The sequence below is a fragment of the Vigna umbellata genome, chromosome 1 (assembly GCF_029865625.1).
Source record: "Vigna umbellata cultivar VRB3 chromosome 1, Vumbellata_1.0, whole genome shotgun sequence".
Lineage (NCBI taxonomy): Eukaryota > Viridiplantae > Streptophyta > Magnoliopsida > Fabales > Fabaceae > Vigna > Vigna umbellata.
This window is the reverse complement of record NC_142165.1, coordinates 57,712,124-57,727,040: the sequence shown is the minus strand read 5'-3', so window position 1 is coordinate 57,727,040 and position 14,917 is coordinate 57,712,124. Positions and strand designations below refer to the sequence as shown.

Here is a 14,917-nt window from a genome sequence, read left to right as displayed (position 1 = left end):
TTGGTCATAAGTTTGATTGAAGTTTTTACTTATCTAAAAAGAGGATTTTTGAATGAGTGAACCATCATATGAATTGGTTGAAGATTGAGTTATATCTTGTTTGCTTGAGGACAAGCAAAGTTCTAAGTTTGGGGTTGTGATAACAGTTGAAAAACTGTTATTTTCATGCTTAAAATTGACACAAAAAGCAACCTTTACACTTAGAAACTAGCTTGAAATCATGCTTTTATCCATATTTTCATAAATAAGAGAGCTGGACAGGTTTATGCTTGATTTCAGTGTTTTTGTGCAGGTTTTAAGGTGAATTTAGTGAAAGAAGTGAAGAAGGAGAAAGATGAAATCAGAAAAGACATCAAAAAGTGCAAAAGGAGAAGCCGAAGTCACCGCTCAGCGGCAGTTTACCGCTGAGCGGCACTCAGGAGCTTACGGGAGGTCCGTTGAGGGGCAAAATGGCCGCTGAGGGGAAGAAACGACTCACGCACTTACCGCTGAGTGGTACTTTACCACTGAGCGGCACTTTTATGGGCTTGGACCTAATTTTCTGTAATTTACGAATAATATATAAGCTTTAGGGTTTCCTAGGGTTAGGTATCTTTGGCAGGAACGAAGCAAACACTCTCTCTTCCACCCCTTTGAAGGAGGATCTTGGATGCTCAGGCTTCCTCTTCACCTTTCTAGGGTTTTATCTTTCATTCTTTCATTGTTATTCATCTAGGTTCACCATGAATATGGTGAACTAAACTCTGTATGTTTGTTGGGGAATCAATGTAATCTTTTGAAGCTCTCATATATGGAATTTGTTTTTACATCTTTTATTTAAGACCTATGCTTTCTTTCATCATTAGTTAGGGTTTTTCCTCTTTGCTTAATGCTTGCGTTGTTTAACTCATTCGATGCATGATTATTGGTTTTGTCGATACGGGCACGTACGGGGAAGTCTAGATCCGGGGAATTTCTCCTAATATTATATTGGTTGTCGTTAAGCTCCTGCACTTATGAACTAATTATTAGGAATGCTAGGAATTGTATGAACTCGTAATTAGGGAGAAGCCTTCTTGAAAGGTACTTTAGAGAGTGGCATTAACAATGATGATTTGAATGTTGAATTCCTAAAATATATGAGAGTGGATAAGATGAAATTGACCCCCAACAACATATTCATACATATATTTCATTGAAAGTGTTTATCTTTTGCTTTTGCCATTGATCAAAACTTCATGCATACATATTTAATTTTCGTCTTTTGCATATAAAAATCCAAATATTTCGTTCTTAAGTCTTAGCTAATCAACGAACCACATAACTAAACTAGGCCGTGAGTCCTTTGGGAGAACGATACTTGGTCTTACCGAGTTTATTACTTGAAACGATTCGGTCATACTTGCCAATTGTTCAACAAGTTTGTGACATCATATTTTGGTGATCATAAATTTGTCCATCAATATACATGGATGCTTATTGCTTAAGAAGTGTGACAACTGTGTTTAATATACTTATCATGAATGATTGAATGAATACATTGAATGATTCTATTGAGTCTGCTCTAAATGTTAAAACTGGAATATCACATGGTCTTATGCTTCATTATTCATATCATTCATTGATCATGCATATTGATATACAACTGTTATTCCTATCATGATTCTTATGAACTAACATTGTACATTGTTGAGAAAGTTGTTTTTAAAGGTTTAAATTGATCACAACAGGTTCCATGATCATATACTATACTTTTGATCATATTTGCAAATTTTAACAGATTAAACAAAGTGCATAATTTGTTAAATAACCATAATGTAATTCATATTCTCTTACATTAATAATGTAATCAATTATGCGCTTAAATATGATTTATATCCTTATAGTTGCATCATTGAATTGTTGGACACATTTTAAATGTCATTATATACATGTTTAACATGAAATACATATCATATGTTGTATATAGCTCAAATTCACTTGGAAACCCGTCATATTGTGTGAAATATGCATCATTATGAGTTTCATTATAAGTTCATTACTCTGCTACAAATTTGTTAACACATGTATTATATATTATGTTGCATAATGTTACCATGAAGCTATATTGTAAATGTTGCACATGTTAGATTATGAGTTCATCACTTGAAGTTATTTTTATGATGAAATACTTGAAGATTTGAAGAACCTATATTGTAAATGTTAAAAGCATTCATTACAGAAATAATTGTATAGGAATCATTTCTCAAATTGTAAAGCACTTAGAAGTTTCATAACTTAGTGATTCATTACGGCAATAATCAATTATCATAGGGGATAATCGATTATCACTACAACTTTTGATGTTATCTAGGGTTCGACAATAATCAATTATCACTAAGGATAATCGATTATAACGTTTTTCTAAAAACCCATAACTGCCTGAAATAATCGATTATCACTTATGGTAATCGATTATCATTGGCAGTTGGAAGTTGTCTTTCTATTTCCTGACCTCTGGCCTATATATACACCCTTCCTAAACCTTTAACAAGTTACCTAAACCATTTGAGAGCAAAGATTTGTTCTGAGGAAGTTCTCTAGCTTTAGTAAGAACTTAATCTCTTATGCAAGGAGAAGCTTATGTTTAGTGTGTCTAAAGGGGCAAGTGGCTCTCTTCAAGTTGATTGAGCTGATAGTCATTCCATTGTGTGTCAAAGGAAGATGTTTTCTGTTCTTAATCTGTGTATTGTTTTGATTGTAATATGAAATTGATTTATAGTGAAAAAGTTAATCATTTTTTATAGTGATTAACGACTAGACGTACAATTTGTTGATTCAAACCAGGATGAAATTTCTTGTGTGATTTTCTCTTTTTGTACATCTTTGTTATAATCTATTTGATAAAAGTTTTGAAAGAAAATCATATTTTTTAAAAGAACAGATTCACCCCTCCCCTCTTGGTTATTGACAGTTTATCACGCTCTTTAAACATTCCGCTGCGCGATACCAATCAAAACAATTGGTATCATAGCTCGTTGTGATAGTTTTCAAACTTTACGAAAATGGTCGGTCAAAAACAAGTTTATGCTGAGGGTGCTTCCATCAACAGACCACCACTTTTTACTAGTGATAACTATGCCTTTTAGAAAGTTAGAATGCAAATTTTTATTGGGTTTGTCGACAGAGGCATCTAGGAAGCAGTTGAAAATGGTCCTTTTATTCCAATGAGATCTATTGATGGTATTGAACAAGAAAAACCTTATTTAAATTGGAATGCTAAGGAAAATAGGAGAGCTTAGTTTGATATTATGTTGATGGATTGTCAAGTGTACCAAATCGCACAAGTAATATAAAATGGTAAGACCAAGTATCGTATCCTAGAGGACTCTCGACACTAAACAATTGTGTGATAACTCGATTAATTAAGACTTAAAAGAAACGCGATGATTGGTTTAAGATGCAAAGACAGAAAATTAAATATGAATGCAAATTGATCAATAGTAGAGTAACACAAAGATGAACGGATGTTATTTAATATGAGATGAATATGTTGTTGGGGTTAGATTTCACCAAGTTCCCTCTCATGTATATATGAATTATTCTTTATGCATTAATGTTAACGTCACTCACTAAATTACCTAAACCCGATCCCTCGACGAATAAGCCTGTCCTTAATCACCAGTTCATGCAATTCCTAGCATCCCCAGTAATTAAATGTGAAGATCAAGAGCTTAAGACGACCAAGACTCATACCCTCATCCCTGAGAAATATTATACTTTTGGGAGAATTTAACAAGAACCTGAATCGTAAGAAACCTCCCGACACTCATGCAATTCATAGATCATGCGACGAATGAGTTAAACAAAGCATGTAATAAGCACAGATGAATTACTCTAACAATTAATGAAAAAGAATATATGATTAAGAATCAATTCAAATACATGAGAGTTCACAAGGTTACATCATTCCCCAACAACAAATAGAGTTTAGTTCCCCATAGACATGAAGAAACTAGATGAATAATGGAAAAGTTTGAGATAGTGAAACCCTAAAAGTAAAAGAGGAAGCTTCCGCCTCCAGATCCACCTTCAGAGAGTATAAGAGTGTGTTGTTGTGTTGCTCCAACTAGAGATACAAAACCTAGAGTGCCTAGATCCTTTAAATAGAGTCGGAAAAGAGTAGAAACAGGACCTAGTCCAAAAGAGTCGAAATAGATCAAAAACTGGGTCGGATCTGCGAATCCTGACGCTCAGGCGGCCTAGAAGGACGCCCGAACGGTGGACGTTCCTCATGTAGGGCTTAAGACTCCAATTTGGACGCCCAAGCTTCGGGGTCCGATGCTCAGGCGGCCTAGGAGGGCGCCCGGGTGGTGGACGTCGTTTTTCCGAGGCTCAAGCCTCTAGATAGGGTGCCCAAGCTTTGTGCAGTCCCTCCTTTTGATGCTTTTCCAGGCCTTTCTAAGCTCTAACTCTTTAGCACTTCATCTCTGCTTTCTGCATTCTCTCATTACCTATCAAAACAAGGGAAATTAGTCATAAAATCATCAAATTCAACCTCGACTCTCTTATTCACACAACTTAATGAAAAAGCATGAGTCTAAGCAAGTTTCTAAGTGAAAAAGGGTGCTTTTAGTATCAAAATAACATCACGGATAACGGTACTTTCAACCGTTATCATATTAAAGCTTGTAATATAATATCTATTTTTGTTGTGCTTGATGAGTTTCACAGAATTTCAGTTTGTAAGACAACACAAAAAATGTGGGATGTCCTTAGAGTCACTCACAAAGGTACAAATGATGTGAAACGAGCTAGAAAGAAAATGTTCAAAATGATACAAATCACAGCAGATAATAGTTGGTATCTTATTGTCTTTTGTGAAATAATACTCATTGCTTCATATACAATGTATACATTACACGAGTATTGAAAAATGTACTTGATATTGATAACAATTGAAAAATTGTTATTTTTATACTTAAAATTGACTTCAATTACAACCTTTTGACTTAGAAATTAGCTTGAACTCATGATTTTGTTGAATTATTGGAAATAACAGAGTTGCACAGGTTTTAGGCTTGATTTCCTTGTTTTTGCAGGTTTTAAGATCAAATTGATGAAAGAAGTGAAAAGGGAAAGAGATGGAGACAGAAAAGGACACAAAAAGTGCAAAAGAAGAGAATCAGCAAGTACTTCTCAGCGCCATTTACCGCTGAGCGGCACTTTTCAGTACTCGTTGGCACCGCTCAGGGGAAAACTAGCGTTGAGGGGAAGAATTGACATGCGCTACTACTGCTGAGCGGCACTTTTCTGGGCTTGGGCCTACTTTTCTATATTTTTGGAATGATTTGAAAGAACGGTTGAAGTATCAAGGAGTTGCAGTGCAGAAAAGTCAACCAGAATGCAGAAAAGTCAACTAGTCAACCAGAAAAGTCAACCAGTCAACCAGAATGCTGAAAAAGTGAACCAGAGCGATTTTGGGCCAGTTTTATGCGATTTTATGATTTGTTTTGGGCCTGGACCCGTTTTATGTTATTTTTATGTCCTATTTAAAGACCCGCATGTTTTAGGGTTTGGATCTTTGGCTGGAATGAAGCAGAAACACACTTTTCATCCCTTGGGGGTAGAATTGGAGATGGTGACGACTCTCATCTTCTCTTTCTCGGGTTTTTCTAGGGTTCTATCCTTCACTTTTCCATTGTATTTCATCTAGTTTCACTATGAATATGGTGAACTAAACTTATTTTGTTGTTGGGGGAATCAATGTAAATCCTTAGAAACTCTCTTGTATGGAATTTGCTCTTCAAGATCATTTTTATGATACATGCTTTCTTTCATTAATAGTTAGGGTTTTTCCTCTTTGCTCAAAGCATGCATTGTTTAACTCATTCGATGTCATGATTATTGGTTTTGTCGACATGGACACATATGGGGAAATCTAGATCTGGGGAATCTCTCCCATCAGTATATTACAAACCTAGACATAGGAGTATGATAGTTGGTTGCCTTTAAGCTTCTGTTCATTATAATGCATGATTAATTTCTAGGGAGACAAGACATTGTAAACTAGTGATTATGATTAGGCCTACTTTTCTGGGCTTGGGCCTACTTTTCTGTATTTTTGGAATGATTTGAAAGAACGGTTGAAGTATCAAGGAGTTGCAGTGCAGAAAAGTCAACCAGAATGCAGAAAGTCAACCAGAATGCAGAAAAGTCAATTAGTCAACCAGAAAAGTCAACCAGTCAACCAGAATGCTGAAAAAGTCAACAAGAGCGATTTTGGGCTAGTTTTATGCGATTTTATGATTTGTTTTGGGCCTGGACCCGTTTTATGTTATTTTTATGTCCTATTTAAAGACCCGGATGTTTTAGGGTTTGGATCTTTGGCTGGAATGAAGCAGAAACACACTTTTCACCCGTTGGGGGTAGAATTGGAGATGTTGACGGCTCTCATCTTCTCTTTCTCGGGTTTTTCTAGGGTTCTATCCTTCACTTTTCCATTGTATTTCATCTAGTTTCACCATGAATATGGTGAACTAAACTTATTTTGTTGTTGGGGGAATCAATGTAAATCCTTAGAAACTCTCTTGTATGGAATTTGTTCTTCAAGATCATGTTTATGATACATGCTTTCTTTCATTAATAGTTAGGGTTTTTCCTCTTTGCTCAAAGCATGCATTGTTTAACTCATTCGATGTCATGATGATTGGTTTTGTCGACATGGACACATACGGGGAAATCTAGATCTGGGGAATCTCTCCCATCAATATATTACAAACCTAGACATAAGAGTATGATAGTTGGTTGCCTTTAAGCTTCTGTTCATTAAAATGCATGGTTAATTTCTAGGGAGATAAGACATTGTAAACTAGTGATTATGATTAAGCTTTCTTCGCCGAGACATCGGGTTTTAAGTAATTTAGAAAGTGACATTAACATTAATGAAAAAAATGATGAATTCCTAAATACAAGAGAGTGGATAGGATGAAATTGATAAACCCCAACAACATATTCATCCATATATTTCAATTCACGTGTTTTGTTTCTTCTTGCCCATTGATCATCACATGCATACATATTTACTTTTCAGTCTTTTGCATTTGAAACTTAAAACAATTTGTTCACAAGTCTTAATTAATCAATAAATCACATAACTGTCTAGGTCGTGAGTCCTTTGGGAGAACGATACTTGGTCTTACCAGGTTTATTACTTGATACGATTTGGTTACACTTGCCGAGGGTTAACAAGTTTTTGACTTCATTTTCGGGGATTGAAAATTTGTTCATCAAATATCAAATGCTATGTTAATGTGACATCAATATAAATGCTCTAACACATGTCATATATCTTTGATATATTGTTTTGAAGTGTTACATTGAGCTGTAATTCACTCTGATACTATTTAGATATTGCTCATACATTGTCATAGTTCTATATCCCTTTTTGATAAGGGAACATCATATTCTTAGATGGTCTGTACGTAATTTTTTATGTTACTTTAGCACTATGAATTCCATGTTACTTGTTTTGCCATTTTTTGCTAATGCCCAAAGGGGGAGAATAATTGGAAAACATGTTTCTTATTGGTCATCATAAAAATTGGAGATTGTTGATAGGGGGAGCTTTAACCTCCTTATAGATCTTTGTTTTTTTATGATGAAATAAAGAATAGTTTTATGGTTTCTTGCACAACAAATGGCATAAAAATTGTTTTATCTTAATTATGTTTGTGCTTGATATATGAATTCATTATTGTTAAATGAATCATTCTTAAAATAGATTGAATATATAATTTCTGGTTGAAATAATCCATGAAACATAGTATATAATATATTAGATTTCACCAGATCACTTAATAAGCTTAACAGGGGCAAACTGTTTTGTAGTAATCAATTATACAAGGTATATAACCAATTAAAACAGAAAGCTAGCCAAAATTAGTTTCATAAGTGAGTTAATCTATTTAAAATGGAATTTGGATTGAAAATTTGCTATAGGATTAATCGATTACATAAGTTGTCTAATCGATTAAATCAGTTTACTTTGTTTAATCCATTTATTTAATAGTCTGATTTGTTATAACTATCAATTGAATCAATAATTGGCTTATATGTTTATATAATCGATTTCATGCTTAAGATAATCTTTTAAAACAGAAGGAAAAGCTTAACAGATTATATAAATATCTTAAATGATTATAATGCGTCAGGATTTGAAAAATCATATATATATACATATATATATATATATATATATATATATATATATACATACATATATACGTGTTGAGATTTGTTTCAAAACAAGAATTGCTATCATTTTCAAATTCTAACATTTTCATTGAGTTTTGACTACAGGAGCATTCAAGAAGTGATCTTGGAGAATCAAGGCTTCATTGCTTGCTTACTCATCAAGATTCTTTCAAGAAAAGTGTGCTAAAGTTGTTTTAATATGATCAACACTATAGGAGTGTATCTTAGAGATCTGGTTCTTCACTGAAAATGTTTGTATTGTGTTCCTGTGCGGGTTTGACAAGTTTAAGGGTTGTGAGTGCTCTTGTATTATAAGAGACTGAGGATTGTTCATCTCTTGGGTTGCAATATTGGTTTTGAGTTGTGAGAGGAGTGCATTGAGAGGGATATCTTTGTATTTCTGCAAACTCAATCAATTATAGTGGAATCCCTTCAACTAAGGTTGTTAAAGGAGGACTGAATGTAGGCTTTGGATTAGCTGAACCAGTATAGATTGTCTGTGTTGATATTTCTCTATCCCTTCTCTCATGTTGATTTATCATTTTTGTTTATTGATTTCAAAGAAGCCAAAGAACTTATAAAGATTTTGAAAAGATCATTTTAAAAGGGTTAATCCAATTCACCCGCCTCTTGGCTTGAGATATAAGGAATTTCTTTTCTTACAGCCTTTGGAAAAGCATTTTATAATGATATCATTTGATGATTATACATGTCATACCAAGCGATGCATTTATAAATGAAATGACAAATGCTAAAATGGCTTGAACACGCAACGTTGTTTAACGCTTGTGAACGTTTAAAACATTTAATGCATGTACTATAAAGAATCTCGTTGGTTGTATGTTTTGTTTCTTGATATTCATGAAAATCAATAAAGTACAAAGATATTATCAGAATCACTACATCCAAGAAAAAAATGTTGTGAGATAAAAAGAACATTCGGGGAATGTTTCCCTTGAAGCCATATGCTCTGTGACATCATACAAGCTCAGTTTCGCTTAAGACTATGCGAAAAAGCTCTAAACTCTACAAAGTAAACTAAAGTCTAACTTCACACCAAAAGGCTACTTGCTCTCCTAAAGTCAACTTCTCTGTCTAACGGTCATCTTTCAAGAGAAGCTACATATATAGAAGATCAATTGAAGAAAAAAGTGAGTTTGTTGAAGAAAATATGAAAAGCAGAGATAATTTTATGCTAGTTCAAATCAAAAGATCTTACGTGTAGTTTTTAATCTCTCTAAAGAATGATTAACTAATAACTAAAAATAACCAGAACTTACAACTAAAAGGAGTATAGTAAAAGTTAGAGTTCACCTCTATTTAAGACACAACAAATGAATATCGTTTCCATTTAACAAACAAAAGGATGAACAACTTATCCTAGCAACAAAAGATGTATACTCACTTAGACACACTTAGTGGAAACACTTCCTTCTACCAACACTAGGTATAACAAACTCACAACTTAAGCATAGAAAAGTTTCTAAGAAAAGCATTAAACTTCGTAGAAAGAATAAGTAGTTTGAAAGTGTTCAAAGGCAAAGTATTTATAGGCTCAAGTTTGAATGTAGGTGAGAAGTTGAAGTCTTTTCACCATTGTCGCTGATAATCGATTATTCTAAGTGATAATGGATTATAGGCTTTTTCAAATACCATTTCTTTCTGAGATAATTGATTGTTCTAGAGGCTTTCTCAAAGATAATTTCTTTTTGGAATAATGGATTACCTAAGTGATAATCGATTATTCTTAGGTCTTTTTTAAAAAATACTTTTCTCTTTTTTACTAATTCTAAATTAGATTAGGATTGACGATTATCTCCAGTGATAATCGATTATTCTAGTGTGTTTCTAAAATAATATTTTTTTCTTGATGATTTGTTCAACTTGTTATACATTTTTTTATGCGAAGTATAATATACAACTACAAATGACTTATTACAAAAGTTTAAAATTCAACAATTTTTTTTTAACAAACTTCAATTTTCATTAGGTTTAATAACTTTTTGATCATGTTAGTACTTCAATTATGTTACTTTTTGTAAAACATGATGGCTATCTTCTTTCACCATTTTGGATTAAGTTGTTGGGTTTTAGATATATGTTCTTAGCGATTTATTAAAATATATGTTGTTTTGACTTGATTTTAGTGTGTTATTAGCACTTTATTTACTTGATTAGTGTTGCATAAGTTTTCTTTCACACATAAAGCACTACTGAGTTATATAATGATAAATTTGTATGGAATGTCTCTTAACGATAAATTTTGTATATAAGGTCCACACGTGTTACATACAAATAAATTTCCTATGTAATGTCTGCACCTGTTACACAGATACATTTCGGTATGTAAATCTATTCACAGTTACATGTAGACAAATTTTGTATGTAACACTTCTGATAATTATCTATTGTTATATCCAGAAACATTATCTATGGATTATTTTCTAGGTCTCATTACCCACGAATCATCCGTATGTAAAATTACATATGAAAATTAATATGTAAAGCTACAGGCGCTTGTCTTATATACAAAAAAATTTTATATGTATTTTATCGATAATTTTCAGTTACTTACGAAATTTTTACTTACATATAAATTTTATCCTTAAAAAATTTAATTATTTTATATTATATATATATATATATATATATATATATATATATATATATATATATATATATATATATATATATATATATATAGTATTTGTGTGTGGGTGGTAGGGGTGGGGAGTGAGAGAGGAGCAGCAAGTCCAATCAATATTAATTATATTTTTAACTATTTTATTTATTATAAGATTATTTTAAGGTAAAAATTAAAATGGTTTCATGAAACCGTTGACTGATGAATTAGTCTAGTCGTTGTCATCCAGGAATGGACAATATTGACTTTATTGTTAAATATTGATTGTTTTACGTTAATATTTATTTAATTTCTATTCCTTTATAAAATGTACATTAAAAAAATAATAGACTTCATTAGAGATTGAAACACACCAATTTCTTATACCCTTCCAACCATTAAATAAATAAAATTTAAATTAGACAAGTTTTGTATGAGATTGTTGTATCGATATGTGTTTTATGTAGAATTTCTCACCTATTACAGAAATGGATAACTTATGTTAAAGACATACGATGCATATTCAAACTTCCAAAATAAGCATGCGGTGATTTCTTTCTTTTTTTATATAACCAAAATTTCGTAACGTAATGTTTGCGTTGACCAATCTAGTGCCTACACTTTCTTAACATGAAACCCCAGATACTATAAATTCGAAATTCGGCATTCTTCATGCTCAACTTTGAAGCTCTCGTATGAACAACAAAGCATACCCAAAAATGAAACATTTAAGCTTTTATTTTTGCGTCATTACTGTCATTGCTCTTTTATTTTCACTTGCTCTTTCTTCAGCAGATTCTCATGAAAATTTTCTTCAATGTCTTTACAATTATCCCGAAAACACCACCTCAATCTCCAGCGTTGTTTTCACTCAAACCAACTCTTCGTACTCCTCTGTCCTAGACGTTTCTATTCAAAATCTTAGGTTCTTCAACGCAACCTCAAAACCGGTGGTCATTGTGACTCCAATGGTTGTTTCCCACATTCAAGCCACCATAATCTGTTCCCAGCGTCATGGCCTGCAGATTCGAACCCGCAGCGGAGGCCATGATTACGAGGGTCTCTCGTATGTTGCTGGAGTTCCATTTGTCGTCGTTAACCTCGTAAAGTTTCGAGAAATCGAAATTGACGTAGAAAACAGCACTGCATGGGTTCAAACTGGGGCAACCCTCGGGGAACTTTACTACACGATTAGTCAAAAAAGCAAAACACTAGGGTTTCCAGCAGGTGTGTGCCCCACTGTGGGCGTTGGGGGCCACATTAGTGGTGGCGGCTATGGATTCATGATTCGTAACTATGGTCTTGCTGCTGATCATGTAATTGATGCTAAGATTATTGACGTCAATGGTAATCTCCTTGATAAAGAAACAATGGGCGAGGATCTATTTTGGGCCATTAGAGGTGGTGGTGGAGCAAGCTTTGGAGTCGTCGTGGCTTGGAAGATAAAACTAATTTCAGTTCCATCAACTGTGACAGTGTTTCGAGTTTCAAGGACGTTGAAAGAAAATGTAACGGGGATTATTCAACAGTGGCAACGTAGGGCAAACAAACTTAACGAGAGCCTAACCATTAGGATCAACATGGCAAGGGTAAATTCAAGTCAAAGTGGGAATCTAACAGTACAAGCGCAGTTTGAATCTTTGTATCTAGGACTTGCAGATGACCTTATTCCCTATTTGCAAAAGAACTTTCCGGAGTTGGGTTTGGTGAGAGAAGACTGCACTGAGATGAGTTGGATAGAATCAATTCTCTTCATGGCTGGATTCACAAACGGTCAATCTACCGATGTTTTGCTGAACAGAACTCAAAACGGTTTGTTGTTCTTCAAAGCAAAATCTGATTACGTGAGAGATCCTATTCCAGACGTTGGGTTAGAAGGGTTATGGCCTTTCTTATATGAAGACGAGGCTAAAGATGCTTACATTCAATTCACTCCTTATGGAGGCAGGATGGAAGAGATTTCAGAATCCGAAACTCCATTCCCACACAGATCTGGCAACTTATTCCACATTCAATACATTGTGTATTGGCAAGAAAAAGGGGATGTGGCAGCACAGAGGCACGTCAACTGGATTAGAAGATTGTACAATTATACGGAAGCTTATGTTTCAAGGAATCCTAGATCTGCGTATCTGAATTATAGAGACCTTGACATAGGAGTTAATAACAATGGTTACACAAGCTACAACCAAGCCAGTATTTGGGGCTTTAAGTATTTTGGTAACAACTTTAATAGATTGGCTCGCGTGAAGACCAGGGTTGACCCTCGAAACTTCTTCAGGAACGAACAAAGCATACCTTCTCTTATATCGAAGGGACGAAAGTAGATTTCCATGGGTGCAGTACATATCATTATAAAATAAGCTGTTGTTATTTTACTTTTGGAGAATGGAGTTTTGACACCACACTAAAAAAATAATGTAATTATCAGCTGATATAAACGGTTGAAAACATCAAAAATTAATTGTTATTATGTTTTTCGACAGATTTCCGATGGATTCAGATTTCTTAATAATGTTCTTGTCAAACATAATTACTGCCAATCTATCTTTGTTGATAATCATCAATAGTCCGTTAATAATATATAAAACAAATTCAAGAGCCTATGATCCTTGCTAAGATCAAACTTATGAGAGTTTGTAGAAAATTTTTTCTTTTAAAAAATATGCAAAGTGTTGGTAAAAGGAGAAAGTTTAATACCCACAAAATAATAAAAGTTTCTAAGTTTGAAAAAGAGTTTGCTTATATGTGTAGTAAGAGAGAAAGTGGGAGAAAACTTTGAAAGAGGAGATTTACATCTTTTGGTGAGTGTAAGTGAGAAAAAAAAAGTTGTGCCTGATATAAAGTTAAGTATTTATGTTTTAGTTTGACTGTGGTTATATTGTTAAGTTTGTATGAGAGAATTAATTTGAGTAAGATTGTTGGACTATATAATTTGAGTACGAATCACTCTTTCGAACGTGTGCGACGTAGGAAAGAGATTCACTACAAGAAAAATAAAAATACCTATTGATATTTATGTACCCATTTTTGATCCGTAGATAACTTAGATATTACATACGGATTAGATATTACACACGGATCTTGAAAACTGAATTACATATTAATTTTAGCTATCAATATTTCTACGTAAAATCTGTATGTAATGTTGATACGTTTGGACGAGGATTTGCTTATCTGTGCATTGTCTTCCAACCTTGATTTGTATCTATCAAACATTTGCTTCATATTTTTCATACTCCTGCATATCGTGTGATTGAGTTTCGATGCTTATCATACTTTTCAACTCCATCTTGCCAAATTTACATGGCTTAAAATTTAAGAATTGGTGCGACCTTGTTCTTTGAGAGCTCAAAGTGCTGTTTCATTTGAATTATCAACAATGTATAAATGGATTAGTTTTTTTTTTTAAATGTTTAATTGACTAGGTGATTGATATTGGTATCATGATAAATTGGGCGATGGCCGCTTGAATAATATTATATATATATACTTAAGCATAGTGGTTAGTAGTTTAAAAGTTAAGAAGGATCTCAGTACATTCTCTTAAAAGTATATCTCTTTTGTTATAGGAGATGTATTCACAAGCTGGGGGTCCCCGTTTCGTGATGAACTTCAGTGCCACAATCTTCCTTCATCTTTAGTAGCATTAACTTTTATTTTTAATATGTTATACTCAAGATAATGTCTGTGTTTCACTTCTGTAATTTAGATATTGAAGATCCTTTAACATTTTCATATCAACTACTATGAGATTTAACTTTCTTTTTTATTGGAATTACAAAGATTTTAAGTGAAATCTATTAATGCCAGACTAGAGGGAACTCAACCAAAAGTTCAATCTTAAATTCAACCAATAATAGAGAAAAAGGTACTAGTAATTATTTAATGTCTACAGAGGATTATCATTTTTTTGGTATAAATATGTTGTTTGAGATTGATAAAATTATAGAATAAAACTATCTTTTAAATATTTAAGCCAAGTGTATGGTCAACATAAAAAAGATAAAATTACAAGATTTTGGAAGTTAAATTTACTGATTAAGTGATAACAGTTATACAATAATTAATCCTAATCCT

The 14,917-nt window shown here is 33.2% G+C and overlaps 1 pseudogene; it reads left to right on the top strand.

The window, feature by feature from the left end:
• The first annotated feature begins 11,532 nt into the window (after positions 1–11,532).
• LOC124841724 (tetrahydroberberine oxidase pseudogene) lies at positions 11,533–13,165 on the top strand (annotated as a pseudogene).
• Positions 13,166–14,917: the final 1,752 nt, after the last annotated feature.